General features: G+C 26.9%; 1 long non-coding RNA gene across 1 annotated transcript in view; it reads left to right on the top strand.

Annotated features, from left to right (window-relative positions):
• LOC129619046 (uncharacterized) overlaps positions 1-13337 on the top strand; it is a 186717-nt gene that overhangs the window by 51525 nt on the left and 121855 nt on the right. Inside the window, exon 2 of the long non-coding RNA XR_008697840.1 lies at positions 12157-12188. This is a non-coding gene — a long non-coding RNA (uncharacterized LOC129619046). The remainder of the gene's footprint in view (positions 1-12156; positions 12189-13337) is intronic.

Raw genomic sequence — 13337 nt, 5'->3', positions numbered from 1 at the left:
GTGTAAAAAGAGATGAATACTTTTCGATGTTTTGCTTCTTTAATTTTTCTTCACTTTTTTTTTTCAATTTTATGTTTATTTTCATTTCAAGGGAGAAAGTGTAATATTCTAGGTAAGGTAACCAATCAGTATTAATAATCATAAGGAGAATATGACAAGAACGTGACATTTTTACGCAAATTTTTTTGACATTATAAAAAAAAATATTGATGGTGAGTTTGAAAGAAAAAAAGAAGATAAACAAAGTCTTTTTCGCACATCTTTAATAATTGCTCACCACATTTTTGTGACTGAAGTTGAAGTGAAAATAATTTGTTTTTTTCTTGTTTGATTTTCTTTTTCTTGTTGGCGGTTATGTACTTTTTCATTTTATTAATAATTTGTTTGCCAATATCTTGTATGTATGTACCCTCGAACCTTAAAGTTCAATTTAATTTTTGCCTTTATTTTAATTCTTGTGTTTTTAACCCTTTTGTGTTCTAATCAATTGTGTCTAATTAATATCTTTAAGAAAATTTGAATAAGGCAAAATGAATTTAATGAGATAAAAAGAGTTCCGAGAATATTTAGTTTTTATTAAGCTTTCAAAAGTATGAATTACAAAATAACGGTTCATTCTATGTAAACTTATTCAGACTGCCATAAAATTTAAACTTCTATAACTTTTGTCCGAAATTTTTTTTTCCTCATTTTTTGTTTGAGGTACTACCTAAAGGGTTAATTAAAAACTGGAAGCGTCGATGTTATTATATAAAATTACAAATCATGGGTTTCTTTAAAGAGAAAATAATGGACAATTTATAGTCAAGCTGATGGCAAACAAATAAATCGATCGTTTTCTTGCTATTACGCTTTCAACGGAAATAAAACTAAATAGCTCCGACATTTGTTTAAATTTATAAAGGAAATTTTATGGAATGTGAATTTAAATCCAATATGAAGATTTTTACATAAGTAATCTAAGTTTTATTTTCATTGCCTTTTTGAGTGCTTTAATTAAAAATTTTAAATATTATAATGCCGAAATTGCTATACCATGTCCATTTTAACTTAGTCTTATTTTCTATATTAAATATTTCTGGAAAATTTATTTATTTCCACATTCTTTGCTTTTCTAATTGATTTTTCCCACAATATTAGAAAAAAATAGATTTTTACCATGGTTAAATTAAGAGTCTAACTGCTTATTTAATTATATAAATGTTGTTTTACAAAATGTCTGGAGATTTTCTGCTTACAAAATAGACAACATTCAAAGGCATAACTCAACGTTTTTAATCTTAGGCTGGAAAAGAAACAAAGGTTAAACCATGATTTCTTGTAAGAAGGTTTGATATCTTCTTAAAATTTCCAACAAAAATCCAAAAATTATCTATATTTGGTTGACATTGGTTCAAATATACTAAGAGTTATCTGAGTTTTAAAATTTTATTTCTTGTTTTATCGCAAACATAACCATGCATATGTAATAATTTGTAGAAAACTTGGAAATTTAAAAAATTTTCACGATTCGTATTACACGTAAAGGAATTTAATGGAAAATCGCATTTTAAGAAGATGATAAAGCTTAATTTTTAAGAACGTGCCTATTTTATTTGCAATATTTGATTAATTTAATGTGTATATGCCGTTGCAATTTATATAGTTGGATTTTGTTTTTGTTTTCTTAATATTTTTTAAAGAGAATGGAAAAAGAATACTTTTTGTTAGCTTTAATCTCACCAACTAGCCGCCTGTACGCCTCTTTACAAAACTTGTACATACTTCTATTGTTCTATGTCCAAAAATAATATTCATTAAAAACTTATTTCACAAAAAAGAATTTCCTACATATCCTCCTCCTTTCAGAAGTTACGAACTTTCACAATCCTAACAATGTTGTAGTTTTTTTACAATTTAATACATCGAAACCAAAAGATAAATGAAAAAAAGTAACGATGTTTTTTCTACGCGAAACAATAGATTTAAACATTGCCATGACAAAACGGTCATTGAAATTAATGGTTAACCCAAGATACTTTTTTCAAATTTTTGACACATTTTTTTGGTAAGTTGTAGCAGGTTGAATGCTTAGCAGTTTCTAGGTATTTAAAAGTAATTTATATTAATTGAAGTGAATTTTTACTCGATCTACTTCCCAACCTAAAATCTAATATTACTCTACATAACTTATCTAAAATTGTATTAGTGAGAATAATGAGTAAAAGATTGATTTTTAAAGAACGCTGTTATTTTCATTCGTTTAAGAGAAAATTTCTGCCTCACATTTTTCAGAAAAATTAGTAGCCTCACATTTTTCAGAAAAATTAGTAGCCTCACATTTTTTTCAAATAGAATGAATTGAGTGATCTACTCAGCTCCCACTCGCTAGTCTTAACGTACCAAAAGTAAATAACATTTTATAATTCAAATATTTGTCAAAAATTTAAATATACTAACGTATCGTCTTGTGTATTCCACCAAATGTGTTCTTTAACATAGTACAAAAAGACAAGTAAGATAACAAGACACATGCGTAAATATACAATAATATAAAAGAAATAATAAAGGAAAATGTTTTTGGTTTTGGATTTCTATCAAATAGGCTTTCAATTCTATAACCATTTTAAACAGAATATAAAATGAAAAAAATACATTAAAATATACAAAGACTTTTAGAATTCGTCCTTGAAAATTTTTTGTATCCTAAATTTTTGAATAGACATTAGACATACGTATAATATGTCACATTTTCAACATTATACGTTTTATTGAACGTTTTTTTTTTTAAAAGAAACAAGAACACATATTGTTTTACATGATGACACACATACATTTTTTACATGGAAAAGTACATAGACACATATTTGAATAAAAATTCTATAATGTACAGTAAAAATTTTAATAACAAACAAGAATTTATACAACAGCTTTAATAAGGCATTTTGTAGGCATAAGTGATGTAACAATAAGAGTAATTGTATTTTGCTTTTCATTTAGATTTAAATATCATGTTATTTAAATTCATGGTGATTGTACGTGCTTGTATTTTCTGAACAACGATATTGTGATTTATATTTTTAAGAACTTTAATTAGATTTGGTTTTCATTCAATTTATTGTTTTTCTATTTTCACATAATATTAATTTTCTATATTAATTTGTGATAGCGGGTATTCCTCTAAGAGGCCGACTTGGACTCACATCGATATGGAATAATCTATTCATAGTGGAACTATTCCAATTGCTGTAATAGTTGTATATTTATGTTTTCAAAACATTTGGCACAAACTGCAACATTGTCGAATTGTAACGAACAAAAGAAACACTATTAAGATTTCCCAGAAAATACGAGAGGAAATATTAAAATTATGTATGTGGCAATCACCGGCGACGTTGGACATTAGCGATTTTTAATATTATGATCATGTTGTGAATTAAAATTATCAAAGCTAGCAATTTCATATTATTAGTGATCGAGTAACGACGCAGTATCGAATAAAAATATATTTAGCAAAAAACTTAAAACATCTAAAATAATAAAAATTATACAAATTAGATATGTTAAAATTTAGATAAAAAAGATATTTAGAAATAAAAATATATTTTAATGAAAAAGGAAAGGGAAGTAAAAATTCAGAAGTTTCATTTTCAATAATTTGGCACGAGGCCCTGAATACCTGGACTTAAGCCTAGTTAATTTCCAGTAATCAAAACAATCATCATAGCCGATCGACCCGCATTTAATATTGGTAACTGGCATAAGTTTGTTTATCACTTTTCTTAAAACAATTGGAATGTTTCAAAACCTTCTTAAATAAAAATTTATGGATTTCTCTTTATGAAACTAATGACCGAATTGATTTTAAAGACTAATTTTAATTTGTTGTGGTTTTACTGATACGAGTATAGTGTATAAAGCTCTATCAATTATTAAATTCGAATAAGCGCTTAATGTTCCATCTAAACTCCATTAAGCGAATATTGACAAAATTTTTTATAAAACTACATTGTTTTCAGCTAACCTTACACGAAAATTTGATTTCTGTAATTCTTGCTTTATCCTGTAATATTCTGCAAATACAGCATTTGTAGAAATTTTTTTATACAGCTAGTGTAGAAATTTTAAAAGTTACAGCTTTGATTTTTTTTAAATTCTTTTAAATAAAGTGACTAACACTCGCATGCCATTTCATTACCATATAAAATTTCTTAAATTAAATTTTATTAAAAATGTAAATTGTCTTTATTTAATATGCACATTAACATATTTCATACATTTTATATGAATTTTTATATTACGCCATTGTTATGTATAGGAACTAAAAGTGACAGAGAGAGGGACTATATTGTGAACATAATACTACAATTTTATATATTACTAATATACATAAGATATTAAATTTTAATATTCTGAATGTAAAAGTTGTTTGTACATACATTTTTATTGAAAAAAGAAAAATAAAAAATTAAACAGATTTCAGTAAAATAAGCACAAAAAATACTTTAGCAGTTGGGAGTCGGTTAAATGATTTTCTCTTTACATAGAAGTAAAAAATGTAAAAGGAAAAAACAGCTATTCAGATAAAATTTATAGGCGGTTTAAAGGACTAAATACTCAAGTGACACAAGAGATTTACTTACATTAAATTATCATTAATTTTGTAAATTAAATAAAGATATTCAAAACTTTTTTCAAAGCGTTAGAAGTGAAGAAGAAAATGAGAAAAAATGAAAATGTAATTTAGCCGCTAAATGTTCTATAAATAAAGAATTAAAAGATTAAAAATTTTTCTTCCTTAAAAAGTAATGCGGATCATCCAAAAAATAATTTTCAAGATTCCTTATTAAAATAAAACGAAAGTTTTTGTTTAATTTGGAAAGTCTGAAAATCTCAAAGATTAATTTTTTAATTTTCTTTTTTTTTTTTGGAATACGTACATTTTTTTTTTAAAATGCGCATTTTTGTATAAGTATAATGAAACAGTTAACTTTTCTAAACATTTTAAATTAAATTTCTAAGATTTTTTTGGAATATTTTTCAAATATTATCAACATTATTAATTATTGCAAATTGTTAATTAAAAAAACTTCTGGAATCCTAGAGTATTTCATTAAAAGAAAAAGTATTTGATATTAGCTATAGTTCTTATATTTTATTCTAAAATAAATGTTATATAGATCGCTTTAGATAATCAGACTAATTGGCCAATTTAAGGCGTATCCTTTACTATAAGAAGATGTTAAAATTAAAACTTATTAAATAGGGTTTCCAAAAGAAACTAAAAAAAATAAAATCCAAATTTTATGAGCGCAGCCAAATATTTGAGAAGTTAATAAAATGAATCCTATTGGCTTCCATTAGTTTTTAAATTTACTCCCGGATTACATTTTACTCTCATTTATTTAACTGATAATGATTGTGGAAAAACATTCGATCTAAGACTTATAAACTAAATTTTTTCGAATTAAAATACAAATGTATTACTGCCATGAGAATGATTACATTCTTAATATAAACATTTTGTAGAGAATAATGGGAAAATTGTGGAATAATATATTTGTGAAAAGATTGAAGGGAAAACCTTGAAAAAGAAAACAAAATTTTTGAGTTTTCACTTTAGTAAGTTTAAATTCAAATAAATTATGAAAAAGCTCCGAAATTATAAAATAACTTCAGCGCTTTAACACAGTAAGAAAGTGCGATTATTTTCAAGTTTTTTACTTAATTTTTCAAAGTTAGAAAACATATTGTAGCATGAACCTTTAAAATTTAAGAAGGACCTTGAGCGTATAATAATATACTGGTCAATTCTTCCATAATTACAATTTCACGTAAGTAATAAAACAATATAAAACTTCGAAAAATAAAATGTTATTGTATCGGCAAGAACAGTAATGACAACAACTTTTATAATCAGAGTAAATATTTTCGTTAAAAAACGTGTATGTATAAGTATTATCCTCTAGAAAAAAAGGATAAATAAAGCATTGCGGAAAAATAAATATTTTTTCTAGTCTTTCACTGCCTGTTGATCATTCCTTTTAAAAATTAAATATTTTAGAATTTTATTTCCTTTCAAAATTAAATATTTTAGATGTTATAAAGCAAACATTAGAAAATACGAAGAGGAAGATTTAATACCATTTCGAACCATCAATTTTATAAAACACTCTTTGTATTTTATTTGGTTGCTTTCGTTATTATTTCCGTTTTTGTATTTTTATTCATCGCTTTTTATACCCTGCACTTCGTGAAGGGTATATTAACTTTGGTATGGAGTTTGTAACTACTTGAAGGAGTCATCTGCGGTATGGACATATATATATATTCTTGCTCAGCGTAAAATTCTGCGTCGATTTAGACATGTCCGTCTGTCCGTCCGTCCGTCCGTCCGTCCGTCCGTCCGTCCGTCCGTCCGTCCGTTCGCACGATAACTCAAAAACGAATAATGCAATCGACACCAAACTTTCACAAGTTTTTTCTTTTGTGCCAAGGACGAGCCCTATTGTTATTGGACTAATTCGGACAACGGGTTCGGGTAGCTGCCATACAACTCAAAGAGTTTATTTTAAATATTTCAAAAACTAATAAAGCTATAAATATAAAACTTTGTATACATGTGTCCAATTATATTCTACACATGCTCTAAAAATTATAATGGGATAGCTGCACCGGTTCGGGTGGCTGCCATACAACTCCAACAGCAAATTTTTTATATTCGGCAAAATAATAAAGTCAGATTCATGAAACTTGGCAGTCATGTGTCCAATTATAGGTCAAATATACTTCTGAAGTTTTAGAGGAATTGCTTTACAGGTTCGGGTACCTGCCATACAACTCCAGAAGCTAATTTTAAATATTTGGAAAAATAATAAAGTCAGATTCATGAAACTTGGCAGTTGGATGTCCGATTATAGATCAGATATATTTGTGAAGTTTTAGAGGAATTGCTTGACAGGTTCGGGTACCTGCCATACAACTCCAGAAGCTAATTTTAAATATTTGGAAAAATAATAAAGTCAGATTGATGAAACTTGGCAGTTGTGTGTCCAATTATAGGTCAGACATATTTCTAAAGTTTTAATGGGATTGCTTGACAGGTTCGAGTAGCTCCCATACAAGTCTTAAAGCTTATTCTTAATATTTGGAAAAATAATAAAGTCAGATCCATGAAACTTGGCAGTTGTGTGTCCGATTGTAGATCAGATATATTTGTGAAGTTTTGATGGAATTGTTTGACAGGCTCAGGTACTTGCCATACAACTCCAAAAGCTAATTTTAAATATTTGGAAAAATTATAAAGTCAGATTCATGAAACTTGGCAGTTGTGTGTCCGATTATAGGTCAGACATATCCGTGAAGTTTCTATAGAATGACTTCACAGGTTCGAGTAATTGCTACACAATAACGAAAGGTGCAGGGTATTATTCAATCGGTTTATACCGACTGAAACGTTTTTACTTGTTTTATTTTTGATGGTAACATGCAATGATAGAAAGCTTCGGTCTGAAAATATTTTTTTTTTTTTGGTATTTTCTCTAAATTGAAAATTGTAATTGCTATTAGAATTAATATCACACATGCGTTATTAATAAGGGTATAAAAGTATAAAAGTATCTACATTGAAATTGAACAAAATGCTAAAAAACGACAATGTAAGCACACACGGACCATCTTTTTAAAATTGAATGGGGTACAAATTAATTTATTCGTATTAGATCTACATTAGGGTTACTTTATTATTTTGTTGAGGAAATTCCATTGAATAGTTTTTATATTTTTTAAGATTTACATATTTATTTGAATAAAGAGGGCTTAAATTAAAAAGCCAAGAAGTTTTAATTAAAGGCAAAAGAAAGGCTTTTAATAACGATTTTGTATGAAATTGAGTTTGTCAGAAAAATTCAATAAATTTTGAATATAGTATCCTCAAGAAATAATATATAGTATGGTCACTATAAATACGTGGAACAAATACATTATTGTGTAAAACCAGTGTTGTGTTTGCAGTCAAATGTTGGATACGTAATCAGCTTTTGTGAATTTTGTAAGCAAGAGTTAACAATGGAAGAGTATAATTACATTTTCATTAACTGCTATGAGTTTGATCATATTAAAGAATTTTTTTGAATCTAATATTCATATTTTGAATCTAATATTCATGTTGGCTATTTAAAAAATATTCAATAGCCAACATAATGCCTCCCATTCTGTTTTCGCATAAGACAAACTGAAATGAGTACGATAATTGAGTCAAATGTAACATTATTATACAATTCGGATATTATTTAGTTTTAATTAATAACACAAAGTTTTAAATAAATTTATAACACAAAGTGTATAATGTAAATGATAAATTTACTGGCTGAGATCGTAGAGTATAACACAAAACACACAAAGGATTCTTCTTTTCATCCGTTGAAATTTATAGCATTTTTCTTTTCTAACTAAACTGTTAAAAATACTTTATATTGCATACCTTCGTAACAACTTATACCAATTTCTATTAAAAATGTAGCCGTCCGTTTTAAAGGAGAAACGGGAAAACGGTTCATCTCTTACTTTTAAACACAATGGCTTCACTAAGCAAAAGTGACTTAAATGCAATACTGGTAATTTTATATGTGTTTCATGTAAGTAAAAATGTACAACATTATGTATACTTGCGTGTAAAGAAAAAATTACCTGAGTCGTTCATGTTTTCTAAATATGAGTCTGACACATATTTTTTTTCCTGTTTTTTTTGGTAATTTGCGAATTAAATATAAAATTTTGTATATGTATATCAGTTTTTTTATATAGAATATTATACATATATATTTGGATGTTTTACAATATACCCATAACCCATTATATTTCCAAGTTCTCCTCTTCTTTTATTAAAATGTTTTTCGTGCGATTTAGTCTTCTGTAAAATATATAAGTGAATATGATTGTAATTCTACAAAGGAGCAGTAAGTAGTGATATTGGGAGCTCAACTAAAATGATTGGAAATATCACTGGGAAAAAATGTATACTTATATAAGTTTTATGTATACATATTTAATATTCCACACATCCTTACACACTACGATTCAAACCCTACGTATGTTCATGTTAGATGTTAGAAACTTTATTTGCCTTCATTTCGAATAGTAAGGGATATAGACTGATTTCTATAAAAACATATCTTACATTTTAAATTGCTTTCAAAATTATTTTTAACAATTTGTTGATTTCATAAGAAAATTTCAATGAATTTACGTCTACATGTTTCCAATTCATATTTTTCACGCAGTATGTGTGCATACTGTATGTCTACATGTAGTGTAGTATAAAATATTAAAAGCAAAACGATTCCACTTAAATCTTAACGTAATTTATGACTAAATTTGCGTATAAAACTCTAAAAATATTAGAGTAATTTTGGTAAAATAGTTATGTATGTATTTCGATAAAGTTATAGCTAGTCAGTTTTTGATTTATTTTTATTATAATAAGATTTGAAAGGGTTATTTTAATAAAAGCAAAGTGAGTTGGAAAAAATGTTATAATAATGCTATACGTTTAATTAAAAGTGATTGTATCGAGTTTCATTACATGTATGTATGCTACATAAAACTTAACAATGTTGTTTGGAAAAATCATAAAATTATAGTCGAATCCAGTTCTATTAACCTCAGCAAACTAGAGCCAAAATTGATTTATTTACGCAAATAGAAACAAAAACTGGTTAGTCAAAGTAATTTGTTTTGATAGTCAAATTAATGCCTTTGGGCATATATATGAAGAGTCATTTAACAGGTTCCTGATCAAAACATCTTTTTCTATCATTAGTTTCAATGCGACCTACTAATTAATCATTAGAATGAAATAAATGTTTAAATTTTGTTGTTCGAAGTATGCTACTAGCAAAAAATCGTAAATTTTCAGACATCAAGTGCTTCTTAAATGTTAAAAACCGGAGTGATATAACACGAGCACGTTTTACTTTAAAATTTTATAATTTTACCCCAATAAAATATTTTTTCGTGCTTTGATCACAATTAAAAATCCCTTAAACTTTACGTTAAATAATAAGGAATTGCTTTGAAATAGGTTTAAAATTGTGTATTGTGCATGAATGTTAAAAACAAATGATATGCAATTGTGATATTTTAATTTAGACGTCGCATAAATTTTTTTTTTCATTTATATTCCAGGTTGGATGAGAGAATACCTCTTTTTGTTAATTTTATAAGAAAAGTTCAGTTGTAAGGGGGTCACGCTGTTCCTTTTTAAAAACTATTCATTTCTTTAGTAGTTTCATATTTAGAAAATTCTTCACTATAAATAATTTAAACACATGGAAATTTATTCTAGCGTGGATACTTTAAAATATGAAATCATATAAGAAAATTATTCATAATTTTTAAATGTATATTCAACTCGACAGCACTCTTTAAAATGAAAATTTGGTGATAATTGGAATACGGTTATTAAATACGTAGTTTTGTTTAATTAATTGGAATGAATTTTTCTTATTATACTTTCAGCTTAATAATTTACAAATAATTTATTTTGTTAATATTATAAAACTGTTAACAAGTGTGAATAATGAACTTTCATTATTGTTCTGTGAAAAATATTATTACGAGTAGTAATGTTCTTTGCTTTGTATGGTTGCAAAGGTTGTTTGAAAAGTTGTTGGATTGTTTGTTTGTTGTATATTCATGTATTATTAGTAATGATATACGTTACAGATGGGAAAGGTTTACTGCTATTATAACTACACATTAGGTAATATAAAAGTTTTAGATTAAATTTCACTTAGGAAGTAGTCACAATTCAAATTTTTAGTTTAAAACCCCAATTGAGAAAACTCTATAAAATAAATCAAAATAATGATATGAAAATTTGTACATATTACGAGAATTCGCGAACACACTGAGTTCATAAAGGTCATAAATTCCTGTAATAAAAAAGAAAGGATCCGATAGATCGAACCAATTTTATTATCAAAAATGAAGACGTTGAAAATATTGAAAAACATAATTGCGAAAATATCAAGCAAATAAAATGAAATTGGTCAAAAGATCCATGACGCCAAAAATATCATCGGAACACATTCCAACTGCACTTAATCGTGTATTTGCAAAGACACATTTTCATAAGGTAACTCAAAACTGCGATTGTAATAATTGTAGTGTTTTAATATTTGGGTAGTCACTGACGATGATTATATTGGGTACGAAGTGTTTCATTTTCACATAAATATTTTTGTACTTGCAGATTTTTTCATATCATGATCCTTCTTTCTCGATTTTCCTTTTCGGTAAAATACGAGTACTAATTTTTTTTTACAAACTTTTAATGTTTCCTTTTTCCAAAACTTGCAAAGCTAATAAAACAAATAGTAAAACGAAGAATTGTTATTAATTGCTATTTCTCTTTTAATAAAAAATGCAATTTGTTTTTGTTACGAAACATAAAAAAAAAGGATCTTCTATGACGTATTTATGTATGTATATATAATGTATGTTCACAAATATAATGCGAAATCTAATGCAATTAATATTATATTTGAATTTTGAAGCTCAGTCAAATGTAGCTTGAAGTAGCTTACAATTTAAAGTTAAATTGTGATGAGTTCGCTTCTAATCTACTTTAATTTTATGTTATGTAACATTGTTTCGCAAGTCTTTTTTGCAAAACATTTTATTTATTCTACGAAAACGCACTATGGTACAAGTCCAATAAATGTAGCGCTTTATTTAAAGGCATATACTTGAAATAGTCTTGGTATAAAACAGCCCCCGATATACCAGCCTGTTCAAGGCAACTTGTGCAGGCATATGGATTAAGATTTTCATAAGGAGATTAAATGTTATATCCTTAGTCAAATTTTTTATTCCTATAAAGCGTTGGATTTAAAAAAAATTCTCCCTTATACATATTTAGTAGCAGCTAAGATGCCCAATATTTTCAGATTTCTAAATAAACTGAGATTTGTATTAAAATTTTTCTTGTTAAGTATAAAAATATAGGAAATAAGTAAAGAATGTTTGCCTTATTATACTTAAAAAATTTTGTATTAATTGCTAATACATAATTCTGTGATTAATTTCTAGAATATTATAATCTTTTTCGAATTAAAATTTTTTATTTAAATTAATTTATTGATACTAAATGTAAAATTATTTTTCTACTTCCAGATTTAAAAACGAATACCACCAAAATTTTACGTGTAAGTAAAAACTAAAACGTTCTTAAAAATATTTATTTTAGTTAACAATGGAGTGAGCCGCACCAATAATTTTAAAAAGTATGTTTGTTCTTTTTTGCTGAAACATGTGTCCTAAGACAATTCAGTTTTTTATCTTTAAAAAATATTAAAAATATCTAATCTAATATAGGGATTTTTGTCCACCGGAAAATAGTTGTAATGTAAGTTACAAATTTTTTCACAATTACAAAATTTTCAATTGCAAAATAATTTCTACACTTTAGAGAAAATTTGCTAGTCTTCATAATAGTTTTTACAAAAAATTTTTCTTTTTTTGTGCTAGGTGAAAAAATCTCGAAAGACGAAGAAGAATGACGCGCTATATGCCTTTTTCCTCCGACAGTGGGGGAGCGTGACTTCTACCCTTTAAAAATCACCTAAACTGTGAACAGGTAAAACTGGTCCCACAGACCAACTGTTACCTCTGCGCTAATTTGGTTTTTCCGTACAGGAATTAAAAAACCTTCCATAAAAGTGTTGGTATCTCGTGTTAAATCAAAAGGTCTTGTCCGTTTAAGTCTTTCTGTCATAACGCCAGTGTCTAGCAGCCGAGCTGCTTCCATATTTACATGCTGTTCCACACAAGCCCTATGCTTTGTAGCACAACTTCTAATTTCATCTACAAGGAAAAGAACCCCTAGGTCCTTGTGGATGTGATCATTACGTACATACCATGGCGCATTTACCATGCCCCGTAGAACTTTATTTTGGAAGGTTTGAATTTTCTTAATGTGAGTCTTCTTGACACAACCCCAAAGTTGAATGCAATATAGCCATATTGGTTTATTGTGATCTGGTTATAAATCAATACCTTATTATCAATTGCCAAATTGGACTTACGACCTAGGAGCTAATAAGTTTCTCTTTATTTATATTTTAACAAAATATGAGAAAATTATTGTTATATTGTTTTTGCAACATTACGTCTATTAAACATTAATTAAATGTTTAGGCTTGCACAGATTATTTGCCATTACTCTAGTAAGAACTTTTAAAAGTAAATTTACCTAATAAAAATTTTGTAGATAAATTTACTGAAAATAATTTTGATATGATGAAATTTAAAGTTGAAAAATTTTAAATAGTTGTTTAAGTTTCTTTAACCAGAAT

Source organism: Condylostylus longicornis, unplaced genomic scaffold, assembly GCF_029603195.1.
Source record: "Condylostylus longicornis isolate FDR11 unplaced genomic scaffold, ASM2960319v2 ptg000010l, whole genome shotgun sequence".
NCBI classification, from domain to species: Eukaryota; Metazoa; Arthropoda; class Insecta; order Diptera; family Dolichopodidae; genus Condylostylus; species Condylostylus longicornis.
The sequence above is the reverse complement of the archived record's forward strand: the minus strand, read 5'-3'. Positions and strand labels throughout refer to the sequence as shown.